This window comes from Equus przewalskii, chromosome 22 (assembly GCF_037783145.1).
Source record: "Equus przewalskii isolate Varuska chromosome 22, EquPr2, whole genome shotgun sequence".
NCBI classification, from domain to species: Eukaryota; Metazoa; Chordata; class Mammalia; order Perissodactyla; family Equidae; genus Equus; species Equus przewalskii.
The window spans coordinates 29,216,038-29,242,289 of NC_091852.1; the positions used below are offsets into that span (position 1 = coordinate 29,216,038).

At 36.2% G+C, this 26,252-nt stretch overlaps 1 protein-coding gene and 1 non-coding gene across 45 annotated transcripts in view; both read right to left on the minus strand.

Annotated features, from left to right (window-relative positions):
• Window positions 1-26,252, minus strand: part of PTPRD (protein tyrosine phosphatase receptor type D) — a 2,079,533-nt gene that overhangs the window by 1,758,493 nt on the left and 294,788 nt on the right. The window lies entirely within an intron of this gene.
• LOC139078818 (U6 spliceosomal RNA) lies at window positions 17,615-17,721 on the minus strand. The gene has a single exon (XR_011531930.1). It is a non-coding gene; the product is annotated as a U6 spliceosomal RNA (small nuclear RNA).

Below are 26,252 nucleotides of genomic sequence, written 5' to 3' on the forward strand. Positions count from 1 at the left end.
TTCTTTTGATTTTCATCTATTCTGTGCTGTTTTGAAAAAAAGAAAAAGCATTCCATTTAAAGGTTTTAAAATGACTGAGAAGTCAGATTTACATTTTGCCATAATTCTATTTACTTTGTCATCTTTTCTCCTAAAATTCCTTTTGTCCTCAGGACGTTCAGGAGCTAAATAGCAACAATGGAAACGTTCACTCACGGTGGACTCGCAGGCAAATCTGTGCTGTAGTGACAAGGCATGGAAGCAAAAAGCGTTAGTTTTACCTATGTAACTTACATATACCATGTGACTGGGTCTTGCTTAGATATTTCTGAGTTTATGACACAGTTAAGCAGAAGGGCTTTAAACTCAGAGCACTTGGTTTCACACCCTAAAAGGGCTGCCGTGTATGTTTGTGTAGACTCTTGACTTCACAAGGGTACCCTATATAAGGAGGCACCAATTATGGTGTAGCCATTGTAGATAGACAGATTACAACAAAACTTTCCTGCAGGTGGCAGTGAAGTGTCTTTCTCTTTTAAAAAATATATTCATATTCTGCTAAGTTTTTGAAAGATAGAAGTATCTTGAGTAAAGGGAACTCTTTTTATTTTTTTCTTATTTATACAAAGATACCATATGGACTAGAAGTGGCCCTGCATCTGAGATATACTATTTTCAAGCAACAAATTTTTAGGCAAATTATTTAACTTCCTTGAAACGTATTTTTATCCTTGGTTAAAAAAAGAGAATTAATGTACTTAACTTATAGGTTTATTTGAAGATTAAATCATATTGCCTGTACACATTAAGTACTCCATGAATGGTATTATTTTCTAGTGTTGCTAATGAATGATGTTATGCTTAATATCATTTAGGGGAGAGTGAATGAAGGAAAGATACTATTCCATTATTGGGATGGAATGCCGAAAAGGAGAGCAGCATTGCCTCCTTCTCCTTCAAGGTCACATAGAGGTGGTAGCATCTGCCAGCACCTGGGTCCAGGTCACCTGTCCCAGAACTGCAAGAGATGATTGGTAGGAGCGTTGAAAGTGTCCTTTTAATGAATCAGAGAGGTATAACTTGGAGCCAGGAAATGCTAATGCCAGAAGTACAACATAACTTAGGAATATGTTTGAGATAGCCCAAGTGGAGAAAATCTCTGATGGACATTATAATGAGAGAAGAGAACCTCAAAATCAATATGGCACAGGGAATTTGAGGGCCCACTGTAATTTGAGGTACTTTTGAATAAGTGGCTCACTTTGTCTCTCAGGCTGTAGAGCTGAGTATGTTTACCAACATTTGACAAATTTCTAGTTACCTTGTCCCTTTCAGTTGGACCCTCTTGACCCTATACCAATGTTTGCCACAGGCTTGATGGGGATGCCTAAAATTCTGAATAATTATCTGTAGCAATGCCATCTGGATGAATAACAACTGTGTAAAATGAATATTATAAAACAGCAATTTTGAAAAATAATTTCTACAGAGGATCTCAACTTAAACACGTGGAAAGGCCTTAATTCAGCCATTGCTTTCATTTGCATATTTAATTTTCCTTGGGAAATGTCATGGGTTCAGCTCATTAACAGCTACATGACACAAATGCACAATGTTGTACTTTCCTTCTTTCCTTTGATGCCCCTCCCACTTACCCCCAAGGACAAGGCAAGAAAAGAGTAGCTAATTTTCTCATTAAAAGGGAACGTAGGTGAAAATTGTAACTAATTCCAGCCATTTGAGAAATGATCAGTTCTCAGTATGCATAGTATCTTGGTAAATCAAGACAAAGTCATTAAAATTATTGTAAAAAATTCATTTGAGCAACAAATCTCTAGACATATTCATTGCATTAGCCTCTAGGTACTTCTATAATCTAATATAAAAAGTCATAGCAGATGAAGGTATGAATTTTAAGCCTATAAAATTCGCTCTTGTATATCATATACCTGCTGAATTGATTAAAAAGCACATATATTTTATCTGGCATATGCCTAGAAAGAAAAGTATTCCTATGCTTGGAAATAGTAGGCTTAATTCCTTAAGAGCTGGGGATAGGGACAACATAAGTTAGAGTTGTTGGTCAGGTCACCATGACTGTCCCTGCTCTTCTCTGAGTGCAAACTACACAAAAGTTCAGTCTAATCAGATTCTAAATGTCATAGAGGAATATACCAGTTGGATGTGGTATAATAAAGAGTAACCAAATTATATTGCCCTTGATTCTTTCAGTGTGGCACATCCAAGGATGGGCACAGAAGAAGGAGAGAAAAGGAAAGGAAATAGCACGGGGGTACTCATCAACCAGGTGCCATTCAAAGGCCTCAGTTTCACTGTGTTCCCATTCCTCTGTAACTGACCCAGAGTTTAATATCTCATGAAATCTCACTCATATTTTATAAACCTGACCTCTTGAAGTAGATTATTTAAATCTTAAAAAGCAACAGCAGCAAAACCCTAAATTATAAACACGTTGAACAATATAAAATATGAAAATTTTTCTTATTTCAAAGTTGGATCTCAGCTTAAGTCTCAAAGATTTAGAGTAATGCATTTTCCACAGTTTATTCTGCTAAGTAGTTCTTTATAGCAAATTAACTTGATCACAACCTTCAGCATCAAAATGCATATTTAAAAAAAATTAGCAAAGATTTACATACTGTCTGTTGACTTTATCAGGAATCCATATTTCTTACATATTTTTCTAAAGTAATCTTCCACTGGAATTAAGAAATCAGAAGGCAGAAAACTATAATGATTAGTAGCGCTCATCTGAGGTCAACCTGGACAATCTGTATCACTAGCTGTGTGCTTTAAGGAAATCTCTTTACTTCCTTAAGCACACGTTTCCTTAACTATAGAATGGGAATAATCATAGAGCCTAAGATATAGGGATGTTGCAAGTTTGAATCAAATAATCATATAAACTGATTAGCTGAGTGTATGATATAGAATGTTCAATACATGCTATCTAACGAGGCCATATCTCATTTTATTGTGCTTTGTAGATACTGCATTTTTTACAAATTGAAGGTTTGTTTGAATACTGCATTGAGCAAGTCTATCGGCACCATTTTTCCAACAGCATCTGCTCACTTTGTGTCTTTGTATCACATTTTAGTAATTCTTGCAATATTTCAATACTTTTCATTATTATTACATTTGTTATGGTGATCTGTGATCAGTGATCTTTGATGTTATTGGGGTATCATGAACTGTGCCTATAAAAGACAGCAAACTTAATCAATAAATGTGTGTGTTCTGACTGTTCCATCAACTGGCCATTCCCCTGTCTCTCCCCCTCTCTTTGAGCTTCTCTATTTCTTGAGAAACAACAATATTGAAATTAGGCCAGCTAATAACTCTACAATGACCTCTACGTGTTCAAGTGAAAGGAAGAATTGCACAACTCTCAATTTAAATCAAAAGCTAGAAATGATTAAGCTTAGTGAGGAAGGCATTTAAAAAGCGAGATAGGCCAAAAGCTAGGCTTCTTACGCCAAACAGCTACCCACGTTGTGAATGCAAAGGAAAAGTTCTTGAAGGAAATTGAAAGTGTTACTCCAGTGAACACACAAATGATAAGAAAGTGAAACAGACTCATTGCTGATATGGAGAAAGTTTTAGTAGTCTGGATAGAAGATCAAACCAGCCACAACATTTTCTTAAGCCAAACTCTAATCCAGAGTAGGGCCCTAACTCTCTTTAATTCTTTGAAGGCTGAGAGAGGTGATGAAGCTGCAGAAGAAAAGTTGGAAGCTAGCAGAGGTTGGTTCATGAGGTTTAAGGAAGGAAGCTGTCTCCATAATATAAAAGCTCAAGGTGAAGCAGCAAATGCTTGTGTGGAAGCTGCAGTAAGTTATCCAGAAGATCTAGCTAAGATCATTAATGAAGGTGCTACACTAAACAACAGATTTCCAGTGTAGTTGGAACAGCCTTATTTTGGAGGAAAATGCCATCTAGGACTTTCATAGCTAGAGAGGAGAAGTCAATATCTGGCTTGAAAGCTTCAAAGAACAGGCTGAGTCTCTTGTCAGAGGCTAATGCAGCTGGTGACTTTAAGCTGAAGCCAGTGCTCATTCACCATGCCAAAAATCCTATGGCCCTTAAGAATTATGCTAAATCTACTCTGCCTGTGCTCTACAAATGGAACAATGAAGCCTGGACGACAGTACATCTGTTTATAGCGTGGTTTACTGAATATTTTCAGCCCGCTGTTGACAGCTACTGATCAGAAAAAAAAAAATCTTTTCAAAATATTACTGCTCATGGGCAATGTACCTGGTCACCCAAGAGCTTTGGTGAAGCTGTACAACCAAATCAGTGCTGTTTTTATGCCTGCTAACACAACATCCACTCTGCAGCCCATGGATCAAGGAGTACTTTCTACTTTCAAGTCTTATTATTTAAGAAATATATTTTTTAAGGCTACAGCTGCTACAAACTGTGATTCCTCTGATGGATCTGGGTAAAATCAATTGAAAATCTTCTGCAAAAGATTCATCATTCTAGAGGCCATTAAGAACATTTGCAATTCATGGGAAGAGGTCAAAATATCAACATTAACAGAGGCTTGGACGAAGTTGATTCTAAGCCTCATGGATGACTTTGAGGGGTTCAAGACTTCAGTGGAGGAAGTAACTGCAGATGTGGTGGAAACAGCAAGAGAACTAGAATTAGAAGTGGAGCCTGAAGACGTGACTGAATTGCTGCAAGTCATGATAAAACTTTAATGGATGAACAGTTGCTTCTTATGGATGTGCAAAGAAAGTTGTTTCTTGAGATAGACTCTACTCCTGGTGAAGATGCTGTGAAGATTGTTGAAAGGACAACAAAAGATTTAAAGTGTTACATACACTTAGTTGATAATGCAGTGGCAGGGTTTCAGAGGACTGATTCCAATTTTTAAAGAAGTTTTACTGTGAGTAAAATGCTATCAAACAGCACTGAATGCTACAGAGGAATCATTAATGAAAGAAAGAGTCAATCGATATGGCAAACTTCACTGTTGTCTTATTTTAAGAAATTGCTACAGCCACTCTAGCCTTCAGTAACCACCACCTGAGTAGCCAGCAGCTATTTACACTGAAGCAAGACCCTCCACCAGCAAACAGATTACTTGCTGAAGGCTTAGATGATGGTTAGCATTTTTAGCAAAATGTATTTTTTAATTAAAGTATATACATTGTTTTTTTTAGACATAATGCTATTGCACACTTAATAGACTACAGTATAGTGTAAACATAACTTTTATATGTACTAGGAAACCCAAAAATTTCTGTGACTCACTTTATTGTGATATTTGCCTTATGGTGGTGGTCTGGAACTGACTCCACAATATCTTCGAGGTGTGCCTGTATTATGATCATACTGGGGCATTAAAGTCTCCTGGTTCTTGTACAGGTCCTGTTATCTGAGTTTGCTTAATGTCACCTCTCTACTCATAATTTGCTTCTGATATAATTACCTATAGATCTCCACTTACTTTTTCTGAGTTTTTCTTTCTCTTTCCAGAATGAAGAATCAGAACCAGTTTCTAAGAGTTTCAATGCCAAGAAACAAATTTCCACTACTCATTTTAAAAAGGAGCAATGAAAGTCTAGTAAGGAGGCTGAATTCATTTTTTTATGTTTTACAGCTGACAGCTTTATGCATCCCCACTCTCTCTTCCCCAATCTGGGCAAACAGAAAAGAAAAGACTTGAGTCCTTCCTCCTTTCACACCAATGAGTGTTTCAAATCACACAAGTCAGGGCATACAAGCAGTAACCCTCACCCTGGCCCCACTGCCTAACCACAATGAAAACCCAAGCTGACCGCCTTTATTTGCTCTCTCAAGCCATTTCTGGACCAACCATGGAAACCTGCCCTGTCTACCTCAAAAGCCTCCTTATGTAAGTAATAAATCTCTTCATACCCTCTTGGTGTGTGTGTGTGGCATCATCAGTCTTGACACTTGAACCAAACTTTCTGTGGGGGTGCATCCTGTCTAATGAGCATCCACAACAGCAAGCACACTCAAGTATGAAGTTGACTAAGTTAATTTGCAGATTGTTCTCACTTATATAAACAACTGAATTTCAGGTCAGTTGTCCTTGAAATCTTTTGTGGCTCAATTTTATAAGAGAGATTTCCAGAAACTTTGTCTCAAAAACCCTATATTTCTTTTCCTTTTTTAATTTAAATTAAGGTGACCTTGGTTTATAAAATTATATACATTTCAGGTTTACATCATTACATTTTGGTTTCTGTGTAGAATACATCATGTTCACCACCCAAAGGCTAATTACCAGCCATCACCATACACATGTGCCCTATTTCTCCTTTTGCCCTCCTCCTTTCCCCCTTCCCCTCTGGTAACCACCATTCTAATTGCTATATCTATATCTTTGTTTGTTGTTGTTGTTTTTATCTTCCACTTATGAGTGAAATCGTATTGTATTTGACTTTCCCTGTATGGCTTATTTCACTTAGCATAATACCCTTAAGGTCTATCCATGTTGCTGCAAACAGCAAGGTTTCACCTTTTTTACAGCTGACGACTAGTATTTTGTGCTGTATATATACCACATCTTCTTTATCCATTCACCCATTGATGGGTACTTAGGTTGTTTCCTGGTTTTGACTATTGTGAATAATGCTGCAATGAACACAGGGGTGCAAATATTTTTTTACATTAGTGTTTTCATGTTCTTTGGATAAGTACTCAGAAGTGGGATAACTGGATCATATGGTAGTTCTATTTTAAATTTTTTGAGGAACTTTCATACTGTTTCCATAATGGCAACACTAATTTACATTTCCACCAGCAGTGTATGAGAGTTCCCTTTTCGACACACTTGTTATTTTTTTGTCTTTTCAATAATAACCATTCTGATTGGTGTGAGACATCTCATTTAGTTTTTTTCTTTTTAAAGATTGGCACCTGAGCTAACATCTGTTGCCAATCTTCTTTTTTTCTTCTTCTCCTTCCCAAAGCCGCCCCAGTACATAGTTGCATATTCTGGTTGTAAGCCTCTGGTTGTGCTATGTGGGATGCCACCTCAGTATGGCCTGATGAGCGGTGCTATGTCTGTGCCCAGGAGTCGAACTGGTGAAACCCTGGGCTGCCAAAGCAGAGCGCAAAACTTAACCACTCAGCCACAGGGCCAGCCCCATCTCATTTAGTTTTGATTTGCATTTCCCTAATAATTAGTGATCATCTCAATAGCTGCAAAGATAGCATTTGACAGATACAGCATCCATTTATGATAAAAACTCTTAATTAAATGGGTATGGAAGGAAAGTACCTCAACAAAATAAAGCCCATTTTGACAAATCATGTATCTGATAAAGCGATAATATTCAAAATATGTAAAAGAGCCATACAACTCAACAAAAAAACGAACAACCCAATTAATAGACCCTATATTTCTTATACAGAATTCACCAAAAAAAAACTTTAAGAAAAAACTTTGACAAGAAGATTTATTTAAGCTAGTTTCACAATAACATAGTCACAGCAAAAAGGCCACTTTTGTACAACAACTATAAAAACATCATTTTAATGGCTTTATTAGAAGTTTTTTCTTTCAACTGCAATAAAATGCAGGGATGGGCATCATATAAGAAAAGTATTTAAGATAGCATCCTGGAGGGACAGGACTTGTAGGATAATGTGTATTCTACCATATGGTCCCCACCCAACTACACCCAGTCAAGAAGCTTTCCTCACTTTTCCAAAAGGGATATTTAAATTAATTTGATTTATCAAACTTTGATTCTCCAAAATTTTAAGAATCTATGCATTGTTAAAGTGAGACATTTTTGAAAATTATGGGAGGAATAATTTTACATATAGGGAGACTTTTCTATAAACCATAAATTAAAATTTTAAATATTAGTATATTTACAACAATCATTTTAATAAAAAAAAGAGCTATAAATTTGTAATGTATAAGAAATTACTATATGATGTTTAATTAAACTCCAAATCATTTGTTGAATTTCTCCATTAGACAAAGCCCTGTATTACATGGTGGATACGAAGGTGGGGGACTGGAAGGGGGGACATTTCTAAAGGAACTAAAACTATTGTGGAGCAGTATTGCATCATTCCGGGTTCATATTCTTTCCTCGCACTGTGCTATAGCTTCCACCCCTACAGTAGGGAAATCTTCATGATTAATCTAGAATACCCTCTTTGTTTGTATTTCTGTACTCTGTGTATCCTAGCTCCATTTTCAAAGAATCACCTACGTAGTGGAATTAAATGAAATCTACATCTCTCTCCAAGGAGATTCTAGCAACTGGTCCTCAGGCAAAGTGCCTTAGACGTCCTTTAAAGGGGCACTTTGATCTCTTTGTAGCCCCTAGATGCAAATATCACGCAAGTTGTTAGAAAAATAGCATGAGAAAATAATTATAATGCACTTTTCATATTTCACGTTAGATTTTTGTTTCATTGGTGTAAAGTAGATAGAATATGTATGTACATCTTTAATATGAAAATGCAGGCTTTCTCTGCTTCCTGGGAGCCCTGTGTATAAATGGAGTATCTCAAGGGGCCCTGAGGGAAGCTTGAGGTCAACAGAATAAGAGGCTTAGGGTTGCTCTAACATATCTCCTCTACAGTCAGACAGCTTCTGCCTTCATCTGATTTGTACACAGTAATAAGATTTCAATTAAGATCCCGCTGTAGAAAAGAAACGATTGCTTGTGGTATGTGTTTGAGTGTGTGTGTGTTTGTGTGTGTGCGTGTTTATGTGTTTTGCTGCTTTAAAAAGTTTAAAGCCTACTGATTTTAAGACTATTTTTATGCCAATCTTTAGGTTTGAGATATATGTAAACTCATTTTTATGGATGGAAAAAGTTTTTACTGCAATTCTCTGCTTCAATCCTTACTTCTCATAACCAATCATTATTCTCATCATTCCCAAATTTGTTCCTCAGCTCTGGTCGGTAGTAAGGACCCATAACAAGCTTACATTTAGGGCATATGATCATCCACATATACGAAAGCTTAACTAAATTTTTTTAATTTAGAAAATGAAGGAACAAACAGGCCCTGGCTTCAAGAAAATAAATGTGATTTTAAAGAATTGACATAATACTTTGGTGATTTAAGAATGAAAACAAAAACAAAATCAAAATAAAAAATAGAAAAAAAGGGGGCCACTCCACTGGCTGAGTGGTTAAGTTCTCACGCTCCGCTGCAGCGGCCCAGGGTTTCGCTGGTTCGGATCCTGGGCGCAGACATGGCACCGCTCATCAGGCCACGTTGAGGTGGTGTCCCACATGCCACAACTAGAATGACCTGCAACTAAGATATACAACTAGGTACCAGGGAGGATTTGGGGAGATAAAGCAAAAAAAAAAAAAAAAAAAGATTGGCAACAGTTGTTAGCTCAGGCGCCAATCTTTAAAACACACAAAAAAGAATGGAAACAGAAATGAATGACAGCTTTTTGCCCCCGGACCATTCCTAGCCCATAACTTTGTTAATTGCAAGTCTCCTGCATAACTTCTGGGTGTCCCTCTCTCTTCTTTCCCTGCTCTGACTTTCCTTCCTGCTATATCTGCCCTCTCATAATACCACTTTGTTGGTTTCACTGACAAAACCTGTAGAATGTTATCTAAACTCTTTTGCTGGCAGCTGGACATCAGTGGCCTGCTCAAGGTAGTTCCAAGTGACTAGTTAGTCTTCATCACGCATTCTAAACTATTTACTAGGTAGCTACTATGTGCCAGACACTGCACTAACTGTTAGGTACAGAGTATGAAACTGAAGGAAAAAGCCTTTGCTCTGAAGAAGGATTCTCACAAATGGTAAACTTTCAGAAAAGTGTAAGTAATCTCAAAAGTCATAGTCAAGAAGTGTGAGTAGCTACCATGAGTATTCTTGATTTGATGCTTTCATAGCTTCTTCCTATGCCATTTTCTAGGAATGGCCTCTTACTCTCACCTGTAAAAATTATCATGTGAAGGCCAGTGAGAATTCCATTCCATTCACAATCCTCCTGCTGATCATATGTTTCATTTTAAATATTCAGCTTTTAAAACCTTGGATCTCAATGTCTTATGATACTGCGAGAATGAAAGCTATATTATATATTTAATATAATTTTTATTGTTACTTACATGTTGATTATGATGAACGTTTACACAGACATAACTGAGGGAGTTAAATGAATGAGGAAGCCCTGCTTGAAAAGCTTAGATTTTTTTTTTCTTTACCATTATCCTCAATGGAAATTTAAAGTTTTTAATAATGAAGAGTAAATGTAGTTAAATCCACTAGTGACTGACTTTTCCTGATTCTCAGAAACATAGTTGGGAGGGTAAGAAGGGAATGAAGTAGCAGAAAATACACACATATTCTAAGATACCTAAAAACATATAACAAGTCTCCACCAAGTTCAGAATAATTAAAACAATAGAAATCAAGAAGTTAAGTTCTATAGTTCCCAAACTTTAGTGGGGATCAGAATCACCTGGAGATCCTATTTCTGGGGTCAACCCCCAGAATTTCTGATTCAGTAGGTCTGGGTTGGGGCCCAAAATATGCTTTTCTAACAAGTTCCAGATGCTGCTGATGCTGCTGATTCAGGAATCACATTTGAGAACAAGTGACCATAAAGAAACAAACACTATATATAACGTATAGCACACTCATCTTGTAGTTTTTGCTTTATCTATGGTACTTTCATTTCCCCAAGCAAATTGTAAACTTCCTGAAGTTCTCATATCTTCAAGAACAGTACTGTCTACCTAGACAGAGGGAATAAAAATTATCTGTGGAACTTTTTAATACAATAAGTTATAAGCCAGGTGATTCTGATAAATTCACCTTTAAGAGACAATATTTTCTCATATTATATACTCATTTTCCCATATTCTATACTAAACATTTTATTAAGTGTTTCCTTATTTGATTCACATGCCTAGGGTGATTCCCATGGTTCCTGGGATGGCCCTTGGCCTTACCCTAATTCACGACTGATAAACTGGAAAAGCAACTCTGAATGGGGATATGGATATATATTTATATATGAATTTGTACGTATACATACATATATGTATTTGCATGTAGACGTATATGTGTGTTTTTAAAAAGCACCAGATTAAATGTGAACTACTGTATAATGAATCTATAAATGAATATTATGATGAATGAATAAAGAACAAAAAGTGTCTGAAACATCTGAAAATTAGTAAAACCAAGTCATGTATAATAATAGTAGAAATTACGCAGACATTGAAATATACATTTTAGTGGGAAATAGTGGTTAGTTTATATGCTAAATTAACCCTAAGCACAATGCTGACATCAATATTCTTTTTTCAGTTGGATTCATTTACTACATCTTGAAGTGATACTAAAAAAATAGGTTCTCAATTATATTTCATGCAATTAATAGATGAAGTAAGAGGTAATTAACGTTCTATGCAAGCTTTGTTTTGTCACAATTTCTAAATCTCACCTAATGTCCAGCAGTTAGACCTGTTCTTGTGAAGCCACTCACAAAGAAAAAGTGGCTGAGAAGAGAATGGAGTTTCAAACCATGCTTTATTTTAGCCTATGTATTTTCTTTTACTTATGATACTTAAATAAAAAATTGGCTGGAATCCCAACTGAATTTTAGACTCTATAGATATGCAAAATTTATCCTGAGCTAGTCATCGACCATACATATGTAGCAAGTTCTGCTATTTTAAACTGAAATTGTTGAATCCTTCGTAACACTCAGAATTAAAACGACTATCATATGAAAACTCATCCTCATTAACTTTTGAGCAAACCTGTTTAACACTTCCTAAAGGTCAGGATTACAATTTAAAAATGACTCACAAGATTTTTTCTAAGTGAACATCCTGAAATTTTCTAGAACTAGGATCAGCATTCCATTGCATTTATCATATAATATAAACTACTTTAGAATATTTAATCCTTTGAAACTTCTGAGCGAGTCTTTTATGATCACACAACTACAAAGATATTGGAGTTCCAAGCAATTAAAATAATCAAAAATTTGGAAAAATAGTCCTTTGAGGAAAGGCTGAAGGAATCAGCTAATTTAAACAATAGGTAATTTTAGGCAGATGAGGCAATCCTAGATAAACCCATGGAAGCCGTCATGGAAAGATCATGGCTTTCAAAACTGGTAGAATTGGGTTTGAATCCTGACTCCACCACCTATTGGCTCCATGATTTAGGGAATTTACTTAACATGTTTGAAGCTCTAAAATGGAAATGTTAACAATTATCTTACAGGATCAGTCATTAACTTAATTGACTTAGCACCGTCTCACTCATAGTGGACACTGACATATTTTTTGAGAATGAGTTTTAATTGTTCAGTACAGAATTTCATAAGTGGATTATGCTTAAAATAGGTTTAACTGAAAGGCAACAAGGCTACCTTTTTACCCTAGATAAGTCACTTAGACAAACTGAGACTTTACTGTCATCTATAAAATGTAGAAGTTGAATTAGATGATTTCCCAGGGCACTTATTTATTATTCTATTATATTCTAAATAGCGGATCTAAGAAATTCCAAATTTAAATGATATTTGATTCTATAGCAGATAAATTACCCTAATTTTAGCTAACAAACGTCTAAAGGCTGTAGATCTCAACCCAGACTGCATATTAGAATCAATTGAGTGCCTTTAAAAACTACTGACACCCCAAAATCAAATCAGAATCTTTGGGAGTACAGCTTAAACACCAATGTTTCTTTAAAGTTGCATGAAAATTCTTATTGGAGTCAGGTTGTGAACCACCACTTTAAAGGAAACTCATAAGTACTTCAGGTGTAAGGGAAGTTAAACACAGATATAGCAAGAATCCCAATCTGTTTCCCAAGCTAAGGATTCTTTGATACAGGTGCATCTGAGAGCATCCCTCATTCAATTTCCTCACCCGAAGTCTATTCTGTTCTTTCCATCTGTCTGGATATCACATAACCCCTTCAAGCACATGATCAATCAATCAGTCAATTTCCATTTCACCTTTAAAAGTCACTTACCCAGGAAAGTCTCCTCTGCCTTCCTCAAGATTGGGTCAGTTGTCGAGATATATGTGTTCATAGTCCCCCGGTCCTTTTCACCATAGCACTTAATATGGATTCAATTTTAGGTTTATTTGTGTGTGTTCAATGTCTATCTCTAACACGAGAATATGGAATCCATGAAGGCAAGAACGATGTCTTTCCTATTTATTTTCAGAAATAATACAAAGCGCCTAAAGCATAAGGACTCAATAAATATGTGTTAAATAATGAAAAGTAAAAATAGTCTCTCGTTATCATTATTTGCAGTTATTCAGGTATTCGTAAGTCTGAGCATCTTTTCATGTATCTATTGGTGCTCTGCACTTCTGTGAATTAGCTTCACTATGTTATAATCATCCCGACTCGTTCAAGCACTGTAATCTATTCACAAGACAGAGATCAGGTCTCGATCGACATAGGTAAGATTTAAACTGTCTCTTTGGTATGAAAATGTACAGTTAATCATTGAGAACTGGCATATAGGATACAAACATCCAGCTGATTGACCTAACATCTTTAGGTTTAGGTATATTGTGAAGTAAAATCCTTTCAATCCTCTTCATTGCAAGATCACAGAATCTTATTTCTGCAGATCATAAAGATGAGTCATCTGTCATTCTGTACCGGTAGGTGCAGACTGACTAGATTCTGCCATTTGCCTCTGGTAACTTGTACCGGGAGGAAACCGGGTCTAGTATTAGGGGCTCAGGCTGGGCTCTTATCCCAGCAACTCACCTGCAGCTTGTGTGGCCCTGGGCAAGCACTGCACCTTTTTGCAGCTCTTTATTTCTTAAATGAAAAACAGAGTTTAGACCAGGTGTCGTCTCAGCTCTTTGTGTAACGCTGACATTCTGTGACAATTAGAAGTATTTACATATAATTATTGAGGCTGATTTTTTTCTACAAACTCTGAGGAGTTAGACATCCTAGTAGTGCATGCACGTGTGCACATATTTGCGTGTCTATGTGCATGTGATGAAATGTTATCAAACTTGGAAATGAGTTTTATGACAAATATTCTACTTTTTTCCCTAAGAGGTAGTTCACTATATTAGTTTTTTACTACTGTAGGGGAAATTACCACAAACTTAGAGGATTAAAATAATACTCATTTATTATCTCACAGTTCCTATGTGTCAGAAATACAGGCACAGTTTAGTTGGGTTCTCTGCTCAGGGTCTCAAAAAGCTGCAGCCAAGTGTTGGCTGAAGTTGCAGTCTCATCTGAGGCTCAAGGTCTTCTTCTAGTCTCATTGGTTGTTGGCAGAAATCATTTCCTGTACAACTCATGGAATGTCGCTTCTCGAGGGCCACCAGGAAAGAAGTCTGTGCATTCAGTCTCTCACCTCTTGACCCCTTTTAAAGATCCCACCTGTTCAAGTCAGGTCCATCAAAAAGAAAATCTCCCATTTGGTTAACTTATAGCCAACCAATTAGGGACTTTAATTACATCTGAACAATAACTTCACTTTGCCATTTTCTATGCATTGAAGCAGTAACAGGCCCAGCTTACACTCAGGAGAGGGGCATTTAACAAGGATTTGGGGCATTGAGGTTCATCTTTTGATTTTGCAAACAACATTCACACAGCATCTATAATGTAATCTGAATATGAGTTTTCTATATAAGAGCGCCATTTTGGACAGTATTGCAAATGGCATTAATGTTTAATTTTAATTGTCATTTTGAACATTTTATGAAAGTTATTAATGTTTAATTTTAGCTACTTACTGGAACTAAGAACTTACTCTTAATTTGGCTAATAACTGTAATAAAGATTCTTGTCAGTTATTGACTCTAAGTATCTTCTGAAACAGGCTCTCAAATTAAAATGTAGATAAATGAGTCCCAAAATATACCTGTTTTTATCAATTCTACATGAATGCTACAAGAATGTAATATTTTAAAACTCAGATAAGCAAAAAGTACTATTTGTTTTCACATAAAAGAATAAAGAAATTAAAAGTGCAGAAAGAAAATATCTAAAAAATGACTATATTTTCATTTATTCTCCCTTGTATTATGAGCATAAAAAAGTAGTTTGTTGGGGTTCAGTATGTCAAGATGTTATAAAATCTCACTTGAATTTCATTCTTTCTGTTGAAAGGCCCATAAATAATATCTTAACATGCATCTAAATTTAATTCTTCCTATGAAAACATTATATGATGGTTAACAAAAACCACAGCACTAGAGCAAAACTCCTGGGTTTGAATCTCAGTGCCATCACTAACCCACCAGTTATGTAACAATTGGACATGCCACATACCATTTTTGGGTTTCAATATCCTCATCGCTAAAACAGGCATAATAATAAGTACCACTCTCAATAGGATTATGGCGAGGATTAAATCAGTTAATTAAATGTGTTTCTATATGCTTAGAAAGAACCTGACACGTGGCATTTCTGTGTGTATATGTGTGTGTGTCTGAAATATATATATGTATATTTAAGTATTTTTAATCCATATGAACATAAAATTATGCCTCTCAATTTTGGACTTTTGTGTGTATATGATAAAGAAATCTCTAAGCAAGTATTAAAACATAGAGAGACAAAAATAATGACAATATTGTTTTTTAAAATCCTTGATGCAAAAGGTTCTTAGCCTTAAACCTCCAGAAAAGGACACATAATCCTACACACTACTGCAACTAACAGCATTCATATAATCAGGAGTATTTGTTTTAATTTTAGAATCAACCTAAACACAAAATACTGATGACTCAAACATGGAAGAAAAAGAGAATAAAAGTTTAACAAACTTGAAAATACGAAAACAAAGTTAGATCTTTCAGGAAATAGGGTAGCAAATAAAGAGAGGTGTTGAAAAATAAGGACAATAACATTCTCATTTCATACAGTGGAGGTTCTCAATATGCTGCACAAATTGGTGGTCCAAGAAATCAAAGTTCAAATGAGTCATGTAATTATACTAAATTAACCAAGAGATAAATTAGAAAAAGTATACATCAGATTTTGAGAGGAGTGAGGAAGCTTAGTAGGATGATAGAATTGCACAGCAATTATTTTTCATAGGTGAGAGTCAAAAGATATCGTCTAAAATTGATAAATTGAGAAACAGAGGAATACTCTTATTACGCTTGTTACTTAAAGGTATTTAGGTAATTCACAAAAGAAATAAAAATCAACATTTGCTTCTGGAAAGTGGGATTATTGATGGAGAATTGTGGAAGCTAGTGCTACTTCTGTGCTATTTTATTTTGCGCCATGTATATACCATTATATATACATATAATACATGCATGCATATATTATGGATGTGTGTGTATATGTGCATGCATAAACACATATATCTCTATATACACGTATGTTGTGTTAATGCCCTCGAGTTGATTCTGACTCTGTAAAGCAAAGCGGAAACCTGCCCAATCCTTTTGCGCCATCCTCTCACCTTCTGGTGCTATATCAGACAACGCTCCACTGCTATTCACAGGGTTTTCATGGACAATGTTTTTGGAGTGGGTGGCTATGTCCTTCTTCCTAGTCTGTCTTAGTCTGGAAACTCTGCTGAGAACTTTCCATCATAAGTGACCCTGCTGGTATTTAAAATACCGGTGGCATAGCTTTCAGCATCACAGCAGCACACAGCTGCCACAATGTGACAACTGACAAGACGGGTGGTATGATTCCCTGACCGGGAAATGAATCAGGGGATGCAATGGTGAGAGCACCAAATATTAGCCACTAGGCCACCAGGGCTGGCTATACACACTTGTACATATATACATATCAAGCTATCTATATCAATATCTAGCTAGCAAGTTATCAGAAAGAGTCAGAGACTGAGGAGAAAAATCAGGGAATATTACTTATGCCAAGGATGTTTTACTCTGGGCCACCAGCCTAGTGGTGTAGTCAAGGAGCTCATTAATTGTTAACTGCACAGCAGGTATTCTGTGGTCCAGGTCCCTAAAATGCCTCCTTTAGGCCTACGGTAGGAACTGACAAGGCAGGATCATGATTAGTACATAGCATGTGTGTGTTGGGACACCTTTAGATAAAGAAGTCCCAAAGTCTAGACAGATGGCAGGCCTAGGTCCTGTAGCAAGGCTTGGTGAGTGGGGCCAAACTGAATTCCAGAACCAACTTGACCACTCAAGAAGACGCTAGCAGAAATGAGTTCTCTCTTAACGTGTCATATTTCTCCTGCATCCAGACCTTCAAAGACTGCTTCTGGTTAAATGATCCTGTGTCCCCAGAGAATCTAAGCGGCACACACACACATGCACACACACACATACACAATCCACATACTAGTGCCACCACTGCTATGGCATGTGTCCTAAACTCAGGCCTCACACTCCCCTCAGGAGGGTGTCTAGGCATGAGGCAGGAGCCAGGAGAAAGGTAATAACACAGGCAGAAGCAGGAAGCCCAGTGGAGTCTGATCACTCTTCCGCTGGTCAGGCCTCGGGTGGTTATCCTGTTGGGGCTCCAGTTCTTGCCATATCACTGCACCCTCTCTCTCCTACCTTTGGTCACCTTTGTTTTATTCTTTAATGAATTTACTAGCAACTGTCCCAATTTAAGAGCATTACTAAGCAGGAATCTTATCTCCTTGTCACTTTTTTTTTTTTTAAATATGGAATGCTTCACGAATTTGCAAGTCATTCTTGTGCAGGGGCCATTCTAATCTTCTCTATAGCATTCCTATTTTAGCATATGTGCTGCTGAAGTGAGCACTATCTCCTTGTCACTTCTAGATCACTCTACAATAGCCCAAAGGCTATTTCCCAGCCAAAAAGACCAACAAGGCATTTTGCCAAATTGAGGAAGTTTTCTGTCCTAAGAGGCAGGCTACTCCTGACTGTTAATTATTATTCCTCCAGTACCTATGTCACATGATATCCGTTTTGAGAAGTTCCAATGAACATGAGAAGTTCGAATGAAAGAAACTATGAAGCCTCAAATTCAACATTGATGAGGGCAATCCTATAAATTGTAAGGTTGGAAAACAATTATGAATCAATTAAGAATTCAAGAATTTACTCTACAATATTTTAAACAAATTGATTATAAATATCTGTTGGAAGATTTGGAAACACAAAATTGACCTCCATTTAAAAAAACATTTTGTCAGGGGAAATGGTGGTTGATTTTGCCTTCATCATCTTAAGAATAGAAAATTTTTTAAAAAGCATTCCCGTAAAGTAGCCAGCCTGGTGGCATAGCAGTTAAGTTCGCATGTTCTCCTTCAGCAGCTGGGGTTCGCCTATTCAGATCCCAGGTGTGGAACTACGTACCGCTTGTCAAGCCATGTGGTGGTAGGCGTCCCAAGTATAAAGTAGAGGAAGATGGGCACTAATGTTAGCTCAGAGCCAGTCTTCCTCAGCAAAAAAGAGGAGGATTGGCAGCAGATGTTAGCTTAGGGCTAATCTTCCTCAAAAAAAAAAAAAACAAAAGTAACGTGAAACTTTCATGGCCACTTGAAAAAAAAAGAAACAAAATCTGTTTGTATGATCCGGTTAAAACTATTTTAGAAGAAAAATTTTCTGTTTGTCGTATCTAATGCCTCAATTAGCTGCTGGGTTATTAGTATTAAAAACAATTTCCCAAATTCCCATTCTCAAATATGTTTATTTATATTGTATTGTTTATTTGAAATGCATTATTATATTATATTCATATTGCCCATTATCAAATAAGGTAATTCCTTCTATTTTCTCCACAGAATTTAAAACAGTTTATCTGTTTGAATCAATTTATCTGCTAACATGCTGATTGAAACAAAGAAGCAGCACAATTTAGCTTTTGTTTTCAGGAACATGGAAATCTAGAAGTCACCTCTAGTTCAAGGATAGCATGAAAGAACAAAGTCTACAATTTGTAAAAGTCCATTACAAATAAAATATGATGCATACAAATACGAGATTCTCTGGAGGCCAGGAAAGGATAGCAGGAGAATTTGCTGAAGAGATGCAGGTCTTATCCTATCTAATTAAGGAATTAGGAGAAAACTGAAACTCGGCAGTAATGACATGCTTTGATATTTAAAAGCGTCTCTGGCATGAAAGCTTCATCACTGCCTCATTTACTTTACAATTTCTAAAATATAGACATGGCAGCAGCTCAGATTAGAAGTGGGAAATTAAAAACATTTTTGTTTTCATCTTGGGGGTTTATTTCAGAGATGCTAAAATTGGGTTGTAGGAAAATATACAATAGGGAGTGTCCAATAGCACTTTCGTCTGTGCTCAGAGAAACTGACCATGTGATAAGGCATCAGTAAGGCACCGACAGGAATATACGACGGGGAGTAACCAAAACATCACTCACTTACTCAATCGGAATCAAGATGGACATTTTCGTTATCTTTTTTCTTTCGCTTTTGCTGTCTCTGGAAAACTGAAAGCTAGATTCAAATTTGAAGAAAAGGTTGCCAGAATGGGACTAATTTAAGAGTTGCTATATTATTAAACAAAGAGGCCATTAGCTGAGGTGGCTCTAATGGCCTGGTACCCTACGTAAGTAAACCAAAATCTAAGCCTGTAAATACCTCAAGGTTACGAAATGGAAACCTAAGGACAACGAATCACATAGCCAGCTAGGCTTTAAGCTCTAGCCAGTCAATAATTTCCTCACTTGGTTCCTGCCTGTCCTCTATAGAAGTCTCTCCCCGAGCTTCTGTCCAGGAGTTCTCCTAATCATTTGGCTGCTTTGGCTCTGCCCAATTCAAATAGATTTTTGCTCAAATAAACTCTTACAAATTTTAATATGCCTCAGTTTATCTTTTAACAGAGTCCACGCTATAATGTATAAAACCTCCAGAAATGAGGTGGGTTCACATAAAGTTTGGGGTAGGTATTAACGACCTTATTTATTTATATATTATTTATTTAATTTATTTATTAATCCGGTCTATGTGACACATCCCTCTTTAAAAAAATAAATTAACTTTTATATTTTTATAACTTATGTTTCTATTCAGTACACATCTATTGAATGCGAACCACAAAGCAGGCTCCAGTTTAGGTGTGGGAGAGGAGAAGCTGAGAACAGAGACAAGAACCATGCTCACATTGATATGACTGTCTAACATCAGAGATGGTACAAATAATTTCCCCAAAGCATCTACAGTGACAATAATGAGAAATTTACTTGTCTTTTGAAACCTGAAGGATAAGCGAAAGTAACCCGGTAGGACTGGTGTTTTTTGTTTGTTTCCGTTAATGCTAATACCTCACTTGGCCTTCAATTAGAAAAAAAATAGAACAAAAAGAAAAAAAAAGACATGACTTTTAATGTAGAAAGTGTCTTTATTCATCACAGGAGTTAATTAGACATCGTAAAAACAGGACTGAATGGGAAATCCTGCAATGTGATTGGGAAGCAAACATTTATTCAATATATATTTTAAAGTACCTGTTGTATGCAGGACACTCTCTCCATATACATAAACATTGAAAATACAATAATGGAAGTAAGATATTCATGAGACAAATTGTAATGAAGAGTAGAATGCAAACGGCGGGAAGAGAGGTGCCGGTGAAACGTTGAGGAGTGTTTAGAGAAAGAGGGACCTCTTATGACTTATGTGGGTGTTGAGGAGGGGTCGGGTAATTCAGTTATAGTTAAATATTCACATATTTATTTGTTTCAGTGAAATTTAAAAGCAGGCATTCTAGTCAATTTGAACTTATCTTACAACCTTGTCACTTATTAAAATTGCAAAACAAGAGCTATTGGTCAAATCTTCTTTCCTTATGATAGGATGACCATGTTACATTACTGAACTTGCAATATTCATATCAAATCTAGGAATGTCCGCAAAGGTGTGTGAGAAGGGCAACGGTAAACATTGATTGCTAGTTGCTGCTGGCAGCAAATTTCATATCATAAAACATCCAAGATACTGTTAATTTATTCAATAGAAGTCAAGATCTTTCTTCTTTCTGTACCTCTTGTATCTTCTTTCCTTTGTATGACAAGCTGGTTATTATTTTTCCAGAACTGTTAACAAGACAATCTTAAGCTGGCTGGTTTACTCTTTTTCAAACTGCAATGATCTAAAGGAGGCATTGATGCAGGCATAAACCCATAAATCAGGTTCCAACTTAAGAAAGAGAATGTCAGACATTTGCTTTTGGGATTACAGTACTACATGAGAAAGCTGTAGCGGCATCACAGTGCAGCTTAATTTGGGAAAGCTTCTTTTTCGCTTTCTTCCATATGTTTAAAAATGACGGATTCCACTAATATACATTATAATATATAAACGGCTGAAGAAAATAAGGAATTATATTATTGACTCTTAGAGTTGATTAATCTTTCTAACATTCTATTCTTGTCTTTGGTTTTAAACATTGAAACCATAGGGAGATGTGTTATTTAAAAATGTATTTAAAATGCATTTATAACCTGACATGCATTAAGTTTAGAAGCGAAAAACAAAAGGTAGCATTCTACAGATGCTGGAGTGTAATGAATAAGGGTCAAGGACATGAAGGGTCAGTGTTACTGGGAGGATTCACTGTTAGCTAGTGTTATAACTAAATGAAACATAAATCTTAACAAAGGAAATCATATACACATGCACAAAATCCTACAGACACTTTTGCATATGAAATAAACTCTCATGGTATAGAAATGCTAAGTTAATGCTAGAGAAATGTAAGAAAAATGTTGGTTGTTTCCCTAATATTGACATCATCTAATAGTCTGACCTTCTATTCTTCTAACAAATGTAATTGTTCAGGGACTCTGCATTAATTGCCCCTACTTAGTGATTTATTTAGAAATGAGCATGTAGTGGGATTCCTCTCGAGTTATGAAGAAACCCTTCTTGGGAGGCTTCTGGGAAAGGTTTCCTTGATGATAAATAGAGACACATACATAGAGCCCTTTTTGTTTCCACTGAACATTAGTGTCTGCAGGTGCTTCCTAGAATATGCAGCCATCATGTAGCCACAACGGATGGCAGCTGAGGATAAAGCCACCTAGCTGAGGAAGGCAGAGTAGAAAGATTGTGTGGTAGGGTGAATCATGGCTTCAAAAGCTGTTAACATAATCCCGGAAACCTTGGAATATTATCTTAAATGACAAAAGAAATTTCAGATGTGATAAAAGTAGGATATTGAGATAGGGAGATGATCCTTGATTATCTGAGTGGAGCCTAAAGGTAGTCACAAGGGTCCTTATAAGCAGGAGAGGAGAATGGAATGTGATGGAAGCACAGAGAGATTTGAAGATGTTACACTACTGGCTTTGAAGATGGAGAAAGGAGCCATGAGCCAAGGAATGCAAAGAATGCGGCTCTAGAATCTGGAAACAGCAAGGAAACAAATTTTCCTCTAGAGTCTCAGAAGGGAAAGCGGCCCTGAAGATATCTTCATTTCATCCAGTGAAACTGATTTCAAACTTCTGGCCTCCAGAACTGTGAAATAATAATTTTATGTTGTTTTAGCCACTAGGTTTGTGGTAATTTGTTGTAGCAGCCATAGGAAACTAATAGATGGAAAGATTTGAGTGAGCCATTAAATTAATCCACCTTGGAGGCACTCAACTGCAGTACCACAAGGTGTATGTGGGGATTATCTGAGTGGCCTTGGTGATTGCTTTCTAGTGGAAATAATTGATTAAAGGATTATCACTTTTGCTGACTTTACTGGATCTTGTCCTAAATTTCTATGCGCATGTAGCCTTAGAGTAAACTCTCCATTAGTTTGAGTAGTTTCAGTCCTTGTTTTGTAAGAAGTTCTAAGGTTGGTTCACAGCCCAGGAAAAAGTAAAAGGATATATCACAATTTTATATAAGTAATATTAAAAGCTATTTCAATAAAAGACATCATATTTTCAATTGCTCAAGTGAAAGATACTCAGGAGCCATCTTGAATGCATTTTTGTCTCATACCCACATACAATGGCAGCATATCTTTCAGCTCTGCCTTCAGTATCTCCAAAATCAGACCAATTGTCTCTCCCCATTTCAAGGCTACCATCCTAGTGCACACTACTTTATTTTCATCTACACTATACTGTTAGCCTTCAGCTGTTCTTCCTGTTGCCACCCTTACTAATAATTCCTTCAGAATATACAATGAATCATAAGACTTCTCTGCTCAAAATCTTCCAATATCTTCCTATCTCTCTTGAAATAAAAGTCAAAGTCTCCAAAACTGGCTACACAGTCCACGTGTTCTGTGAATCCTGGATTCCAGAATGAAGAAGACACAAGCCCAGAGCAGACACTGACCCACAGAGACCCACAGACAACAGTAACATAAGACAGGAACTCACCTATATTTTGGGAAATTTTAAGGCTGGTTGCTATCTGGCAAAATCTAATAAAACATAGTGAAATATGGCAAAAATATTCCTTATTCTTCTTTTTTACCACTGACATTAGACATTAATTTATTTACTTGACTTTTTTGGTTCTCATCCCAAGGATATAAACTCTATAAAAGGGGGACTTTTCCGTTTTGTTCACTGTTGCGTCTTCAGCACCTAAAATATATATTCTCTCCCAGTTAATGTTACGTGAATAAGAAACACTTAATGAGAGCTACTAGGCATGCATATAAATTAATGTTACATGAAAGAATAAGTAACTATTCAAATAGTGGCCAACAATACCTACTTTTGTATTTCAGATGTTCTTGCTTATATTGAAATGTTCATTTAATATTTGTTTGTAAATAAATGATTTCTCACAAATCAGACACATAAATCACATATAAAGCCAATAATAATAAGAACTCTGTTGCTATGGTCTTAATGTTTGTGTTCCCCCCAAATTCACATGTTGGTATTTGGAAGTGGAGCCTCTGGGAGATAATTGGGTCCTGAGGGTGGAGTCCTCAGGAATGGGATTAGTGTCCCTATGAGAATAGATACAAGAGAGATGATCTGTCTCTCTGCCATATGAAGTCACAGCAAGAAGGCAGCTGCCTGTAAGGCAGGAAGAGGACCCTCCTCAAGAACCAATCATGTTGGCACTCCAATCTCAGACTTCCAGTCTCTAGCACTGTGAGAAATAAATGTTTGTTGTTTAAGCCATCTAGTCTGTGGCATTTGTGTCACAACAGCCCACACAAACTATGACACCTGTGATGAGGTATTATTCACCCCATTTTAAATATTAGAATTTAAGTAGCATAGCCAAGACCACACAGAGAGCAGGTGATATGGAATTCCATTCTTGAAACCTATGGCCTCAAATTCTGTGTTTACTGCTTCCACCTCAAAATGAAGTGCCTCAACCAGAAAATTCAACAAAATGTTGGGGATCCCCTCAAAGACCTATGGGCAAAATGAAAAAGCAACTAGAACACTCAGTATTTCTTTATCTTGTAAAAAATGATTTTATGTTTTCTTGACTAATATGTAGAGCTTTGTGCTCAATATTCAATTTAAAAAAAATTACTGAAAATGGCACTTCTTTCAAGGTATATACAATTATCAAAGTTTTGGAGGAGAAGGATCTAGCATTTGATGAGAGACTTAGTTTAGGATCTTCAGACAGGAAAAGCAAAAAGGCTGAAAGAAGTTAAGCTTGAAGAACATTAAATCACATTACATAAATTTGATTTATTCACACTTGTTCCACCATTAGGTTGAGGACACTCCTTGAGTGTTTATAAAATCAAACATTAAAATGAAAGTAAGTATTCCATCATAAGGGGCAGTAACTTTATGAATCTTCTTTCCCCAAAGTTAGCATATGCTCAAGATTCATACTCATTTTCAAAGTTTAGAAAAATTCGCTGATAAGTTATGCCACTTTAGAATGTTTTGAGATTTGAGTCTAGTTCCTTTTAGAAGAGTGAACAAACACCACACAAGTCGCAAGGGTGACTGCTGATGACTTTTTCATACACCAAGTTAAGATATGGAGTTAGATCCGTCTTAGTACTAGTCAGAATATTCTACATTCTGTTTTTCTCTTTCGGTGTGGAAGATTTGAGCCGAAGCTAAAATCTGTTGCCAATATTCCTCTTTTTGCTTGAGGAAGATGGTCGCTGAGCTAACATCCATGCCAGTCTTCCTCTATTTTTTATTTGGGATGCTGCCACAGCATGACCTGATGAGTGGTGTGTAGGTCTGCACCTGAGATCTAAATGGGTGAACCCCAAGCCATTGAAGTGGAGGGCGTGAAATCTACCACCTGGCCCCTGGAATATTCTACATTCCTAAGTACAGCATGGAATCAATGTTGTGATGAAACTTTTTCCTGCCATTTTTACTGCGGTTGCTCAGTGATTTGCTTCCTGTAAACACACAATTTAAAAAGTGATGGATTCTCTTTGATTTTTCCATTACTCAGAGCATATTCTCTAATAAGTATCGAGTATGGTAATTGTCTAGGAATCTTTGAAATTCTCTCAATGTTGTTGTAAAATATGTGAAACGTTTGACCAGAATTTGGTGTTTTGATAGTAATTTGGCATTGCCTCATTTTTATACTGATATTTCAGTAAACACTGCATAAAAATAATAATTTTTTTTCTGTTTTCCCATGTTTATCTGGAGAGAGTTAGCGAGATATCAGGCAGCCTAAATCTCAAATGAATTTGATAATGCTCAGTGGTTATAAATACACAAAGAGATGTTCATCTATTGAAAACACAGGAAGAAAAAAAAAATCCCATTAAGATAAAGCATCTAATTTGAAAGAGGCAGAAAGATAGGGAGAAAAAGTCACATTATCGGGTGGTTACAAACTAAAATATAATAACCATTAAAAACAATTACTTTATGTGGTGTTTTCCCCATTTTGGAAAATGACTGTAAGTCAAATCAACTTAAAAGCATTGTTTTCTGGAAAACATTTGCATTTTTAACTGAGAAATAGTTGAACTCTTAAAAAATGCCTTAGATATCAATTTGTTTTTATTTTATGCATAGATTTCCCTGAACCTTTCATTATCTTAGTATAAAATTCTAAATATTTATAGAATGAAAAGACCTTAGAGATTGTTTAATCTAAACCTCTTTTTTTATAGAGATAAATTTGCTCAGATTGTTCAAGACGTAAATTATAGAGTTAGAACGTATCAGAAAAGAGATGGATTTTAATTCTCATCTTCTGATTTAAGCCCAGTGCTATTTTCATTTCACTCTACCAAGTACCTTTAACATGTGTATGGTAAATAATAAATTGCATTTATATTTACTAATCCTAAATGAATAAGCAATAACAGAGAATAAGTTTTGTAATACCATGTGAGTTTATTGAATGATTTTTCATCTATTTATCTTAATTAAGCATAAAT